This window comes from Argiope bruennichi, chromosome 7, assembly GCF_947563725.1.
Source record: "Argiope bruennichi chromosome 7, qqArgBrue1.1, whole genome shotgun sequence".
NCBI classification, from domain to species: Eukaryota; Metazoa; Arthropoda; class Arachnida; order Araneae; family Araneidae; genus Argiope; species Argiope bruennichi.
In genome coordinates this window covers 25,622,667-25,639,104 of record NC_079157.1, presented here as the reverse complement: position 1 = coordinate 25,639,104, position 16,438 = coordinate 25,622,667, and the positions used below count along the sequence as shown (strand labels likewise).

The window sequence follows — 16,438 nt, the reverse complement described above, 5'->3', positions numbered from 1 at the left end:
AGTTAGGATTTATTTCTTTTCATGATGTTAAACTTTAAATGCCCTATTTTTTTTAAAAAAAAAAGATTTTAAAATGTCCTTTGATCTTAATTTCTTGAATAAATCACCCAAAAATGTTTTTAAAAGTTTTTAAGTTTTTTTAATTTGTTTTATGAAATAGGTTTATTAAGTAAAAACACGGTGAACTTTAATAAAATAATAGACTTAAGTACCCCATTTTCAAGCAGAAAATTTTATTCAACAATTTAGAACAAAATATGATAATCTCAATCGTACAAAGGAAGGAAAAAAAGGACATGCAGTCACAAGAGAAAAATACTTATTTTTAATTTTGTTTTCATTATCCTTGCTTTGTATGTACTGTAAATTGATTTAACAACATTTTTGATACTTATCATATTGATTATTATTCAAATTTATTCTCTTAATATCTTAAATGACAAAATTGAGCGTAATTCTTCGGCTACACTCGGTATTTAAGAGTAAAATTTCTAACAGAAATTTGATTTATGTATGATGTCATTTTGAATTTAATAACCATTTGTGATTAATATCAATTGCACTACTATTACAGTTGTTTATTTATCTGTCTTCGTGTGTGTGTATTTGTGTATTGTGGCTCTAATGAGGTGTGTTTATGTGTGTCTGTTCAATACTTTTCAGGCAAGACCATTTGACATTTTTTGTAAGACAGGAATTTAGAGATCTCGAATCGTTCATAAAGCATTTTTTGTCAGAATACTAATTATTAAAAAAAAAAAAAGATAAAGCTAATTTCAAAAATATTCTTTGTATAAGAAGGAAATAAATTAAAATATTAAAACATATCTCGGATATTTTTAATTATGTTTTAATTGTAGATACTTTTTAATGTATCTTGAGTTTATTCATAGTAACAAATTGAAAATATTTTATATATTACCATTACTTACAGACACACATATTCCGGTCATTACCAATTCATAAGAAGTTGAAATATCGTTCATCAAACCCAGCTCTTTAGTATATAACTAAATTACTTTTAGTTCAGGCCAGTTCTGTTTAACAAAATTAAATTGATAGTTTCTATTTCAGTATTCCATCTCATATATATTAGATTAAGAATTCAGGAATCCAAAGAATACTAGTTTACTTATCACTTTCGTGTACATAATTATTTGACAAATTGTAAAAAAAAAGAGGAAAATAGAAAATAAAATATGAGTTTAATAAAATCATGAAATGAACAAAAACAATTGCACTAGTATCAAGATTTTTTTTAAAAATTAAAATAGTAAAAATAATGCAAATAATAATTCCTTTAACAGGAACATAAAGCAATTAATATATGTCTTATAATATATATAATGCTATATTTAGTAAAGAATTTTGAATAACATTTTTAAAAAATTAACACTGTCTGCATATCTTACTGATAAAAGAACAATAAATATAATTTTTTTTTGTATTAAAATGTAAATATTTTAAAACTGCCGATTTGGAAAATATTTAAAAATGAAAGTTGTCAACAAAATGTATAACCCAAATTTCATTAGTTAAATGATTTCTTTGCAAGTAAAATGTTATATAGAAAGAACGGCTCACTAATTAGTTTTATGATCACAAATGTATTTCTTTTATTATTAATACCTAAACAATGTGTATCATGAAAATAAAAGAATGTAGAAATAAAAAAAGGAAAATTTTGATTTTATACAAAATAATGCTATATATTTAATATATAACAAATAATAATAATATGACATAATAATATGAAACAAAATGGACATATACCATACATAAATCAAAAATGTATTCTACCCATCACAAGTATAGAAAAATAAAAATTCAAGTGTCTTGATTACGAATTTTAAAATAAAATGTGTTTAATATTATATTATATAAAAAGTATTTTAAATAAATAAATAAACACATTACCCTGCTAAATACGAATGGTTTTAAAAAACAGTAAAGTTAAAAATAAAAATTCAGAACAGTTAATTAAACATTTTTTTATACAAAAGCTCATTGCTAAATTCGGAACTGATTTTGGAAGTTTTAAAGAGTTTAAACTACATTATTATAATTTAAACTTTTTACAAATTTTTTATCAAAGATTTAACTATTTTTAATGCTTTATTTTTTAAACAAATTCCGCACACTTTTGCATAATAAAAAAAATCAATGATTGGAGCTTCCATTTTTTTTATAAATATAGGATAATAAGCTATGATTTAAAAAAAAATTAAAGAGAGGAAAGTAAAATAGATCCATGTCTTACATGGAATATAATACGTAATAAATTTATTTTAGATTGCAAGTTTCTTATTCTCCAACTGATCCAACATTCCTTTGCGAATGAGTTCTCATATTTTAGTTAACAATTTAAAAGTTTTTCTCAGTTATGAGTAAACTGTTGACGTATTTAAAATTAAGATTTAGGAACTAAGTGCGTCACAAATCTTTATTTAAGAAAAGTCTTGAAGAAAAGAATGACATAAGAGATAATTAATGTAACTAGAATCAGATGACCGAACCTCCGGAATTATTTGATTTTAAGCAAAATGACAAAGAACAAAATGTACGCTTGACATGGGTGAGAGAAGTTAATAACGAACTTCGGACGGTAAGACAAATACCAAGATAAACGACTAATCGTGTGTAAAGTTCTAAGAACACGAAACAATACGTTTTCCCTATGGTATCTAAATTATACTTAATCTTGAAGGATTCTATTTTTAGCAATGTTAAAGGGGAATCTTGGCTAAAAATGTACCTCGGATTCATGAAATATTCAACCTGGAACCAGTTGATTAGAAATTTCCGAAACGGTCCTGACCGGAGAGGAAATGATAGTATTGCGTGGCAGGCAAAACTCATAATGGAAAGGTAGAAATTAAAACAAAAGAGTTCTTTACTGGAATAAATGGAAAAATTGTAGCGTATTTTGTTTCATTTATAGAATACCACCATTGGGCCATTTGGTTAAAGAAAAGCAGTTATTTATAAGTTTGAACCATTCGCGGTTTTTCCATATTAAAATAGATAGCGTATTTTTAATGTTAACATAGATAATATTAGTAATAGAATTGTTCAAAAGTAAAAGTGTGAAACAGTTAATAATAAATAAATACTTTTTGTTCTGTTATTTCTGAGCAAAATGTTTCTCACCGGAATAAAAGGAAAACTCAGAAAGTATTATTTCAGTTGCAGAATACCATTAGCATAAGAAATAACATTGAACACTGGGCCTTTATTCTTAATTTCCTAGAAATAATTTACTGCTCAAAAAACGAAAGGAGGAATTCTCCTTCAGAAAAATACTAAACAATGAAGTACTTCGATTGCTCATTTATTTCTCAACAGAAAAATACATAAATTACATTATCTCTGTTATTTCTGATAAGTGTTCGAAGAGTGTTTCTAAAGTTACTACAATAAATGGAAAAATTGATGCGTGATTTTTTTTTCACTTATAGAATACCACTATTGGATCATTTGGCAAAAAAAAGCAGTTATTTCGAAGATTGAATGAACCATGAATTTCTCAAAAATAAAAGGGAAAAATAGTTAGAAATTTTTATATCGGATAGTAAATAAATCCCGTTATTTCGGTTATTTCTGAGCAACATTTTTCTCATTGAAATGAAAGTAAAAATTTTTAAAAAAAATTCAGTTACAGAATATTGTTTTTTTTTTTTTGTTTTTTCAGTTATTGAATAACGCTGAACAATGATCTTTTAACACACTGAAACGTAAGGCTTTTATTTTCTTAAAATAATTTATTGCTAAAAAAAATCTCTTGAGAGATCTTGACTTCTATCTAAGTGCTTTGAGCTATTACATTTGTTTATCACAGCTTGTATCCTGTTTCTAATGCAAATTCTGCCCTTGTGTACGCTACGATTGTGATTTATTACTTCTTTATTTGTTTTTCTTATAGAATAAAAAATTGTTATTTGTTACTGGACTTGCTGAACTTTGCATCGTATAAAACATAAACGGATTTCGTATATTTTCCATGTCAGTATTTTTAACTTAATAAGATGTATATTTTTAAGTTTAATATTAATTATTTTTACTTTTAAATCCAATGAGAATTAATAAGCTACCTTAGAAGTTATGCCAATTTTGTCATGATTTAGTGAAATGCCAGCAGAAAATTTAATGAAATTTTGTATTTTTATTTCATATAAATTTTGTAAGCATATTTCCTTTGATTTTTTATATTGACAAGAGACGGTATTTCATTTGGAACAATTAAAAAAACAATTGAAATTTTGTAGACAGATACGGATCTTGATTGCTCTGTTTAATGATTGTCTTTTTATTTATTTATTAAAAGGTTTTAAGAATATGCATAAAAATGTAGATTTGGAAACACATGTAGCATATTAGTAACATTTAGGCAATCTTTATTAAAGTGTTAGGTAACATATTTTAATTAAAATAATTTACATCACGTTTAAATGAAGAAAACTAACTGACTGCATGATTCTATTGGGAATAATAATAATCTATGGAATGTTATTTCAGGAAAAATTGAAAGTAAATTAATTCCATTTTGCCATTTGAAACAAAAAATCATTACTATAATAAACTTCGACTCTTAACACAAAGGGAGTTTAAATTTAACAAGTAATAATCACAACGTTGGATGTTTAATATATTTTGGGAAAGATATCCATAAATTAAAATAATAATCATTTCGATAGGTTATCAGATATTTATATAACGAAAACAAATTGTGCAAATGTTATTACAAAGATGATATTAACTTCTTTTGATTTATATAATAAACATAACATCTGCTATATATATTGAATATATGAAAATATTCTTAAATATTCCAGATTTGAAGAATTTTATAAATGCATTCTGATATTAAATTCTTAGAAGCAATATTTCACATTTTTACTTTCTTTTATACAAAGTATGAAAAATAACCCATTGAAATTATAAAAAGTTTGATATCGAGACTTTGGAAAATATTTCAATTTTTAAACTTTCCATATTTTTCCGTTTATGAAGTATAAAAACAAATAATACCTTTCAACATTTTATAATTGCTATAACACTTTGAAATAATATTATTTAAATTGATTTGTTTCATATTTGCCAAGATGGAATTTTGTAATCGTTTTCCATTATTTTCATTAAAAGCTGGAGGAGAAAAATTTTGTATACCTTATGTGTTCTCGATGATAATATAACAATTTATAATTTCATGAAATTCATTATGGGTAAATTATTAATTTCATGACATTTTGTTTTCATACGTATAACACCATGTGGTGGTGAGCTTCAGAAACACTGTGATTTCATTATTAAAAAAAATAATAAATATATTTTACATAAGAAAAATGCAAATTTAACAGTGTAAGTAAAATATTTTTAAAACTTTCATTTAATTAAATTTATTAATCTATAACCTTTTTGAATTGAATGCAGACTGATGATGTAAAACTAGATTGCAAGATATAATAATATCTAAAATATTTCTGAAAAATAAGTAATTTAAGTTATTCTAAAACTTTATTCATTAAAATTCAACATTTCTAACAAAAAAACAAAATAAAATTTTCTACAGCATAAAAATAACTACAGAATAATGAAAATCTCCATCGTCAAACCATTTTAATAAGATGTCTATAATGTATTAAAATAAAGTCGTAACTATTAACTAAATTTAAAGATTAGGAGAACTCCGAATTTTCATCTATTAAGAAAATTATTACGACTCATTAAATTATGCAACTTCTTCGTAATAAATAATGAATCATTAATAGGAGAAAGTATTCTGTAGGCTGAAGGAGTCAAATTTCTTCTTAGTTAATTCAAACTTAATTTATTCATTAAGAAATGAATTATTTTATGTGTTTTGAAATGATTTTAATACATGTATATATATATGTATATGTAGCTTTTAATCTGCAAAGTAATTTTGTGAAGTGAAACTTAATATTTGATAATAGCTTCAGCAAAATAAAAATTTGTTTACCTGAGCTGTAATTTACAATAAATTCAAGTAATATTTAAGTTCAATTCATTTACAGAGCCTGTATATGATCTGTACTATTATTTTCAATCTATGGTTTTAAACTTTTGCAGTATTCTGAAATAAAATCTTCTTAGATTCTTCTTGTTCTCAGAACGAAATATTTTAAAAGAGATATTCTGTTATGATATTTTCATGTTTATTTTTATTTCATAGTTACTGAAATACTGAATGTATAGTTTGTAATTCAATTTAATGCAAAGTTTTGTCTTCAATATTTATACAATCCTAGTTTTAACAAATTATTTGGCTGTTGAAATTATGTAATAAAAATTATTATCATGAAAGCTCTGTTTTGTTTGTCATTCTTGTTTGTCATTCAGATCTGTTTTGTTTGTCATTCTAAACAATTAAATGGCTTATTATAACGATTCATTGGCATGACAGGAGGTATCTATTTTATTTTGGAAAAATAAATAAAAAAATTAAAATAATAAATTCTTTTCTGTTATTTTTTTTTGTCGTATTTCATTTTTATGCAATAAAATATTAAAGGAAGAATGTTAAGCGAATTTAGCAGCGTTTTTATAATTAAAACAATAAAAACGTTATCTATTCATTAAATATAACAATGCTAATTTAATTTAAATTTTTATTTAAACCAAATATTGTAGAATACCGAAGCTGTGCCGCTTATTTGAAGTAGTAATTTTTTTACAATTTAAAACGTTTTATTTTTTAAATTAAAAAAAGTATTATTGGGTATTATTATTAATAAAAATAAATGAAGGTTTAGTCTAAACAAATAGTGATATAAAAAATTAAAAAAAGTGCTTTTTTATCACGTCACAGTAAATTATCATTAAATGAATATTTATCTCAAACTTTAAATATATGTCATATTTAAATTTGACAAAAATTTTAAACGCATTTCCATATTATTATCATGTGAGAACATGATGTTGTTTTGGTTAGAGGGTTTTGAAGCTCGTAATCGCATAGGTAATGATTATTGAAGCTCTTAATCGCGTACGCAATGAATAAAGAATAAATAGCAATTTTCATCGTCATCTTTTAATCGCATATATATTTTACCTGCTTTTCCTGCTTTTACCAGTATTGCTTTATTATTACGTATGCTTCTATGACAACAGATGCGTTTTCAAAAGGTTGACAAGGTTGACGTAAAACTATGACATCATAGCTGTTATTTCATCTCAAAATCGGTCGAACTCCAATATATATATATATATATATATATATATATATATATATATATATATATATATATATATATATATATATATATATATATATCGCGTTGAGACCGATAGAGAAGTTTCGTGATTGTTTCAAACCGGTTTAAACTGGTAAATGACTGAAATTAATTAAGACAGATAATGACTTAAAAAATAAAAATGTTCTCACATGATAACTTGAAATTTGCGATCGTAGATTTCATTTTCATTTTTTTTTATTCTTCAGGAAAAATTATTTTGATATATATTTTATATTTTATTTTGCTTTTTTAAAAATCACAGATTTACTATTAATTTTCGAAAGTCTTTGATACACAATAATATTTATAATGAATTCTGATTTGAGTGGACCTCTTCTTGCAAATATGAGACATATACAAAGTTTATAACACCGCTTATCTGAGATTTACAAAACGTAATTTAAATATTAAAAAAGAAACCCGAGACACAATTTAAGGGTATAATTTTGCAGATATTTATTTTTTAATGTAGAAATGGATAACTTTGAAACTTAATCATTATAATGAACAATAAGAATGGTTGGTATCAATTAAAATAATAAATGACAAAAAGATATATAAAAAGACATTTTTTAGATTTAATATAAAATCTCAGAAATGCTACAAAAAATTAATTCATTATCAGGCGTGAACTACATTTCCTAACATGTAGTCAATAACAGTGAACAGAAAAACTTATGAAATATCTGTTGACTTTATGCAATAATCATCTACATCCAATTTTCTTCGAAATCCTTTTGAATCGTTTTCTAATTAGTCTCGTTAAAATATTTTTTCACGTGTTCTGTCAAATTGCATCAATTTTCAGACAGTCTCCGTTTACTTTAATAATTATAAAAAAATCAGATAAAATGTCCGACAAAAGATTTCAAACGCAATTTAATACAGATAATAATGCCATTCAAAACTCACAGATTATTCTTTTTGATTTATCCGAATAACTGTCTATTTATAATTTAATTAACAAACAAAAAAAAAAACCCTTTAAAATGAGTAGAAATTGCGTACAGTGAATGGAATTGGTGATTAGCTTTTTAAATCGAACGTTTTGTGCAAAAGTAAATTGTAGCAATTATACATGTCTGAAGAATTTTTATAAAGATTTTTCTAAATCAGTTTCTTACTTTTTTCCAATAATGATTTAATGAATAAACGCATAAGGGGGCGAAATTATACTTAAAGATTAAGCCCTGAATAATGCTTAACAAAAAGAAATTCAACTGGTTATTTTCATTTGTTAAATTTTAAATATATAGAGTTGAGTTAATATTCCTGATTGTTTTTCCTCTTAACATATTTTTGAAAACTTTTATTTTGATTTATTCTCTAAAGGGTTTGTCGTTTACACATTTTGTCCTTACATTACAAACAGGACGTATGTTTTCTGGAACATTTCTTTAATCAACATTTCTCACAAAACAAACATAAAACAAGAAAGACAAAGCTAGGCATTAACGCGCGCACACCTCTATAGAACAGCATCTCATTTCATTATCATAACAATCGCAATACACTATGAGATGCGCGTCAGGCATCGCCATCCATTATCCAAAAGAGAAGATAGAGTAATGCCACTGTTACAATATTTTATAAAGGAATTTTACGAACTTCCTATACTGCTAGATTTTTGAAATCTTGCAATTTTAGGAGGAAAATATAGCATTTTATTATTTTCAGAATTTAATTTCTATCCCACATGCACTAAAATTTTATTAAATTTCGATAGTTTTTTTTATAAATTATTCCAATTTTACATTCATATTTTGAGTTTGATTAATGTAGAAATTCATTATACAGAAAATTTTTAAGGGGAAAACAATTCAATTTGATAAAATATGAATCAGAGCAATTTCACCAAACTTTTATCTAACTTGATTTGTTTCATATATATGAAGACTGAATTTTATACTTGATTTTTCCTTCATTTTCAGATTAGTTATAAAGTCTCGAAATTTCTTACATTTGTGCTCTAATTTGTATTTTATTATTTTTATATTTTCTTAACTTCATCAACTGTTAATCGGTTATGTAAATCAAATTTAGTTTTCATGAAAAATATACTAACATAAATTGACTTCCAGATTCTAAAATACATAATAATGAAATGATAAATAAAATACAAGAAATCAGTAAAATAATTATTTTCTTTCTTTCAATGTATCGATGAAAATATGCTTTAAAAACTATCTATATAATATTTTTATTATTAAAAATATTTTTGGAAATCTTAAAATATTAATTATATAGCTTCCTTTCAAGATATATCTTCAATTAACTTGTGTATTATTTTTGAAATTGCTGATTTAAAATACTACAAAAATATTTTTTTATAAACTATGATTCTTACAAAGTTATCAGTATTTTAATTGAATATACTTGTATATTTACCTGCTTTTATTTAATTATTAACAAAATTTGTAGAAAAGGAACCTTTTTAAAAATATGACTTTTAAATTCACCTGCATTAATTGTATCAGTCTATATAATTAAAAAAATTCTGATAAAATTGATATGTATGACTTTTTAGATTTTCCAATTTTTGAACGAATTTAACTACGAAAAACAAGCGGAAACTTCATAACTATACATACGTAATACCTGAAAATAAAATCTTTAAAAATTCTTAAGTTTGAAATACATAAATAAATTTTAAATCTCTAAAACAAATTTCCATAAGTAAAGACCGAAAAACATCATGCAGTACTAGATAATTTTAAAAATTAATTAAAATCAGTGATGATAAAAGGGAAATATATTTTTTAATGTCTGCGAAACATCATAAAATGCAGTTTTTCTGGACTAAATTATCAATAATGTCTTATGCACCAAATCAGTTTATGCCAGTATACCAATTTAGTATATGACAAACAATGCACAGTTTCAGATTAATCTAATATTTAATGCTAATAGTATAATAACAGTTTTTATATGCTAACGGTTTAAAATTTGTACAGAAATAATTTCAAATAACAATACATTGCAAGCTGTTCTTGGCATGCATGGCAGGGCCATCTGATAGTTAATCTCCTGAGCCCTTAGTTATATCCTACTCTGTCATCCTTATTTCTGGATAGTATAATTTACATCATTTTAATACTGTGTCAACGAGCAAGAAAGGGATTTAAAAGATATTTAGTTTTATATATTTTTAATAGCAGACGATCGCTTATTTTATTTTTATTCGTAGTGTTAAAAAAATATATCTCAGAGGTCAAATATTTTTGTAACAATTAAAGATAGTGATGAAAAGTGATATTAAAATATAACTGGTTTTGATTAATTATAGAATTATAATTAGATTTTTGTATAACCTAGAGAAGTCAGACTTATTCCTTTAAAGTATGGAATCATCCTCTAATTAAAATTTTAACGCATTTAACCACGGTAATTGAATACAAGCGTATTGTGAATCAATAGATATCAAATGTTTGACTCTTTCTTTGGGGTTCTCAGTTCCTGCTATCTCTCTTTCTCCTTTCAAAATCATTAAAACCGCTTATTGATTTCATATTTTTATATTCATTTTGATTCTTTGTGTTTTAATTTGTGCAGTGAAAGGTCCATCAAATGAATTCCTCATATTTCTAAAAATAAATATATAAAGTTTTAAATATTTTTCGCTTGCAATTTATTAAATAGATGTGCAAAACCATTTAGTAAAAATATTATTACGTTTAAAGAAATATAAATGCAATATATTTATATAATTTATTTAATGATATGAAATTACATTTTATTTTATATAATTGAAGTATATGATTTTTCAATAAGTTAAATAGTTTTTATTGAATTGTCTTTGTGGTCATTACTTAAAGCACACTAATTAAGCATGTTATTCGAATATAAATCTCATTTTCACTCTAACGAGTGCCTATTAGATAATATAAGAAGATTATCTAGATCATATTCATATTATTAACCCTCATAAATGATGAAAACAAATGTATAAATATGAGTAAAATCGAGGCAATAATTATTAATATATTAATAGAAGCTAGACTATTTTGAAATTTTCTTTTGAAAGTAAATGAAATGAGAGAATTATTTTTCAAATTTTTATTAATTCAAGTCAACTAAAAATTAAAAAAATCGACAGCTTATCATTTGTCTTAAGATTATATCAATATTAAATTAGATATATCTTTTTAATACCCAAAAAAATTAAATTTAGAAGTACTACCCTCCCCCTCCCGAAAAAAAAAAGATAAAAAATCACAAAATTATTAGTTTTGAAGGAAAAAAAATTGACAGATCTGCAATTATACAATACTTAATTATTATCTTGGATATAAAATCACATCTTCGAATCGATGTGATTTCTGTTTTTACCAAGCAATAATCCATGCTCTGATATTCCTTAGAATGTTTCCAAACAGAGAAGGAAGAATTTTGTATTATCGATTCTATCTTTCACCATTTTCTGAAGTACCTACTTTACATAGTAGATCAACAGATGGTTTTATTTTTATCTGTTTATTACAACTTCCTTCCTTCCCCCCAAAACGAACAGATTATTTTGAAAAAGGGAAGAAAATAATTTTGGAAGATTTTGAATCTACAACGAAACTTATGTTAAAACTCGCCAATCGATTCATAACCACTTCCTCACAACCCTCCCCCTCTGGGGTATTTTTCTAAAATTATGACTGCATGTCATCATCGACTGATAATTCTATATCGAAAAGATAATTCTATGAATAATTGGAACAGAATATCACAACTCGAGTAAATGAGCCTCTTCTCTAAAATGAACAAACTTCCGCTGTTCCAAAAACATCTGGTTTATTTGTTTCACCATTATTTGTTTAGATTTCCTAAGAGATTGTTTTTTTAATAAAAGTTTCCCGCTCGTACTGTGAAATGTTATTGATAAACTCCGGATAATTATTCGTTTGCTAGCAAACGATTATTTTATTTTCGACTTGAAAGTTAAACATCGCTTTTTATGTTTTTTAATGGGGTAAAACTTGGTAAGCAATAAAACTTAAACAAAAGTTTTTGTGAAGTTTTTAAAATTAAATTTAATTTACTAGAAATAATCATAGAATATTCTTAATTTAATAGTATTTTTCAAAGATACGAACTGATAATAAAAAAAAGAATCTCTAATGGAACGAATGCATTTACGAGACAAATCATTTATTCAATAAAGAATTAAAAATCAATTTAGAAACGTTTATCGGAATTAAAAAAAGAAAAAAGGAAATTAAAGTCTTAACATAATTTATCAGCGGAAAATCCACGAAATTTTTATTAAAAAGTACGATAAATGATTTTATTTAAAAAATTTAGATTTTCTTTACTATTTTTTGTTTGTTTCTGATATAATTTTTTGTACCTTAAAATAACTTGAAGGAACAAATTGCTGAAATTCAATTTTTTTAATGTACTCCCGATTCGCGAATCAGCTTTTCAGAAAAATGGAGCTTCTTAAAGCATATTTCGATCTGAATCGGATTACTGGTCCATTAAGATATGAAATTTAAATTTACTATAAAACATATTTTTATTGTAGCGTAGAATATGAGTACATCACAAATATAATTTTTAATCCTTCAAATAATGGTAATTTTTTTGTCTATATTCGTTAGATTTTTTTTCCATGGTCTTCTTGGCCATATAGTTTTTATTTATTTTATTTTTACATTTTGAATAATAATTCATTTTTCTAATTAATCCTCTTTCTGTTATTATTTTCAAGTTTATTGGAACTTTTAATACGTATTTACTTCATAAGAAGTAACAGAGATATAATCCCACCTAAATTAAATAATTTTGCAGACTAATAATTTTTTTAAGAATACGTGAATTGAAGAAAAGTATGTTTTTCATACATATAGAAAGAATAATATATATTAGGACTTTCTACTTTTTATCTCAATCTCTTACAAACTCAATCCTGAGTGAGACTTTACAGAAGTTTTTAATAATTTCAAAATTTATAACTATGAATTTCAGTTTATTTGACGAGTAAAGAAAATTTATATGCTCTAGAAATCATGTTTAAAGCCAACACTAGTAATTAAATGCGGCGAAATATTTATTTAAAAACCAAAAGTTCAAACACAGATTTTTATAATCATAAAAGATGTAAAAAAAAGTGATATTGTAGTAGGAAAGGCCCGCGTTTAAAAATATAAGGAAATACAAATCATATTGATCTTTTTTTCTATGGTATACGAGATGTGAAAATTTCTTTAATTTCTTTTGACAACACAAAATAGTTCTATCAAGAGTTCTTACATTTCACAAGAATAACTAACAAAGAAACAATTAATCATTTTATCAAACTTCATTAATTTAAATGTATTTTTCTTTTTAAAACATAGATTCAATCGAAATAAGTTCAAATAAATAAAAAGGAGAATATTTCAAACATTCGGTTCTATTATATACAGAACTTGCTGTTTTTTTGGAAGAAAAGTATATAATTTTCATAGTTTAAGTCTTTGATTTCTGCCAACCATCGTTTCATTATACTTTTGTACTTTAAATGTAATATATATATATATATATATATATAAAGAAAATTATAATTTCTTTTCCTAACTTCTATGTAAGTAACGAATTTTCTTTCGTTTATTTCTTTAAATAAAATGATACTGGTAAATCAATCTTCACGCATCGAATGCATGAAGTACTCTTTAATTAAGTACTTGTAAAATAATTTCGATACTTCTAAATCAATTGAAATTCAGATAAAAATTTAAACAATTGAGGCCATTATTTATGAAATTAAGTCTCTTTTAATATAACAACTAAAATTTAAACATTAAATATCAATTAAAAAATAAACAACGTATTTCATTTTTATCATTCAATTGCTATTGCTATTTGATGCTAAATTATTTTTGCACTTATTCCACAGTATGAAAATGGAAAAAAAATTATAAAAAATATTCAATATAAATCGTCTGCAACGAAATAATTAACGTCGAACATTTCTATAATATATAAATATCCTATAATAAAATATACCTGTATGATACAGATAAAAAATATCTTGAGCATGGGTTTATTACCTTATTTAAATTACATATTCATAAAGTAAAAAAATATAAGTTAATTAGAATTTATTAAAAAGTAATATAAAATGATGAAGCATTAGTTTGAATAATATTACTCATTGACAATATAACTGAAAGGTTAAACAACTTTTTAATACAAATTAACCTTTTAATTATGTAAACATTCTTAATATTAAGCTTGAAATAATGACTGAATTTGCTAAAATATACATTTGACTTCAACAGAAGCTATTTCAAAATCAATTTGCGAATCAATTCACAAGAATGGATATTATTTATCATTCTGTAGAATTTGCTCTTCGTTTATCGAATATGTTATTTACTTGTTGTTAATAATAGAGAAAAGCATTAAAATAGAAAACTAAATTTTTAACTTTGAAAATCAAACAGATCATGATATATATCAGGTAAATCAAATAATTTTTTAAAAGAACATTTTATAAAAAAAACCATAAAATATATAAATTTTAATTGTATTTTGAGTGGGGATATGATTGCCCAGGAATTGCTTTATGTAAATTAATTCGTTAAAAAAATTAAATAAAAAGGAAATTTTTAAAATCAATTTAAGTAGAATTTTGTTAATTATAAAACATAAAATTAAATTCGAAAATTTTAAGAATAAATCAAATGGATTAAATTAATTAATTATTTAATTGCATCCACTTCGATGCTTCGAAATGTATGATTAGAATACGGTTTTATGACATATTAATGTATTAATAATTTCCATTTTCCACAAATGTTATCAAAATCTGGTAATATGTAGTTCTTTTCCAACATTTAAAAAATTTATATTAAATAAGAATAATTGTTAAAATAAATAAATTGTTTAAATAGGAATTGTTAAATTTATTAAATAGGAAATTATATTTTATTTAAATGTATTGATTTATTGAAATAAAGACCGAATGAAAAATTTAAACGCATTTTAGCTACTCTTTGTAATTTAATTTTAATAGCATGTAAGTTTTCTGATTGAATATACGAAAAATATATTAATACGAATAATCAGCAACATTAGTAACATGATATTTTCTTTAAAGCAAAAATATAAAAACATTTTTTGATAATTACAGTTATTATGGTTTTCTTTTCCTCTAAAAAAGAATAAACATTATAAGTAAATTTTTATTGCTATTAATAGTATTTTTAAGTTAACTAACGAATTTTCATAATTTTGTTTTTATTTTGAATAGCTATCATTATAGTTATTTTTTATAGAATTTCGGATTTTAATCTGTTCTGATTTCTTAATAATTCCATAAATAAAATAATTTATGTGTAAATAAAAACTATACATGCAGAGTTTTGCATTATTATTTGCATTTCTAGAACCATTTAAGATGATTAAAATTGTTCTCATAACGTAATTTAAGAAAATATTAAAATAAACAATATTTTTTTTTCATTTTTCATAGCTTTTATTTCGTTAAATAAGTTTAGTTTTAAGTAAAATGAACAAAATTATTAAGATTTGTAGTTATAGAAAGTCGATCATTTCATTAATTTACTATTTATTACAGGTAAAAATCAAATCAAATAAAATATATACTTAAAAATGAGTTATATACTTACTTCACTAAAATCTTTAAAAGTTCTTTAAAGCACCAGTGAACGAATTTTCGAAATGCTGTAGAATATACAGAATCGCGCTAATGCTAAACGTTACAGTTATTAAATACTTTGCAAAGCATAACACCTTCGGAGCTTCGACGAAAAATTCGAAGTTGTCTAAGGGACTTTCGATCGTCTCATGCTTTCCGCGGCTGAAGAGTGCACAGTGCCTTTCCTCCCATTGGTCGGAGACCCACTCCCACGCCTGTGACGTTGTTTCAAACGAAGTCAATGTGGTCAACGCAGTTAGAAGACTGGGAACTCTTTTATTACGCGATTTTCTTTTGTTTTCTTTGGATTAAATAAAAAGCGGAGGTGTGCCGCGGCTCCAGAACTAAGTTCCGCACACTTCGTCATTATCTCTGTTTCATTTTATCAAATTATTTTGCTTTTAGAAAATGAGAGTGTGTGGGGGAAAGTGCTTATGTAAAATCTCACAAATGCATATTTGGAAAAAGACTTAAAAGCAAATCTCGGATTTTTAAAATGTGAATGAATGTTCTTCGTGAAATACAACTTTTAATGGGATTATCTAGT

The 16,438-nt window shown here is 24.2% G+C and overlaps 1 protein-coding gene across 1 annotated transcript in view; it reads right to left on the bottom strand.

Annotated features, from left to right (window-relative positions):
• LOC129976356 (thyrostimulin beta-5 subunit-like) overlaps positions 1-16,067 on the bottom strand; it is a 38,113-nt gene extending 22,046 nt beyond the window's left edge. The window contains exon 1 of the mRNA XM_056089883.1: positions 15,863-16,067. The gene's annotated coding sequence lies outside the window, so the exon portion shown is untranslated. The remainder of the gene's footprint in view (positions 1-15,862) is intronic.
• Positions 16,068-16,438: the final 371 nt, after the last annotated feature.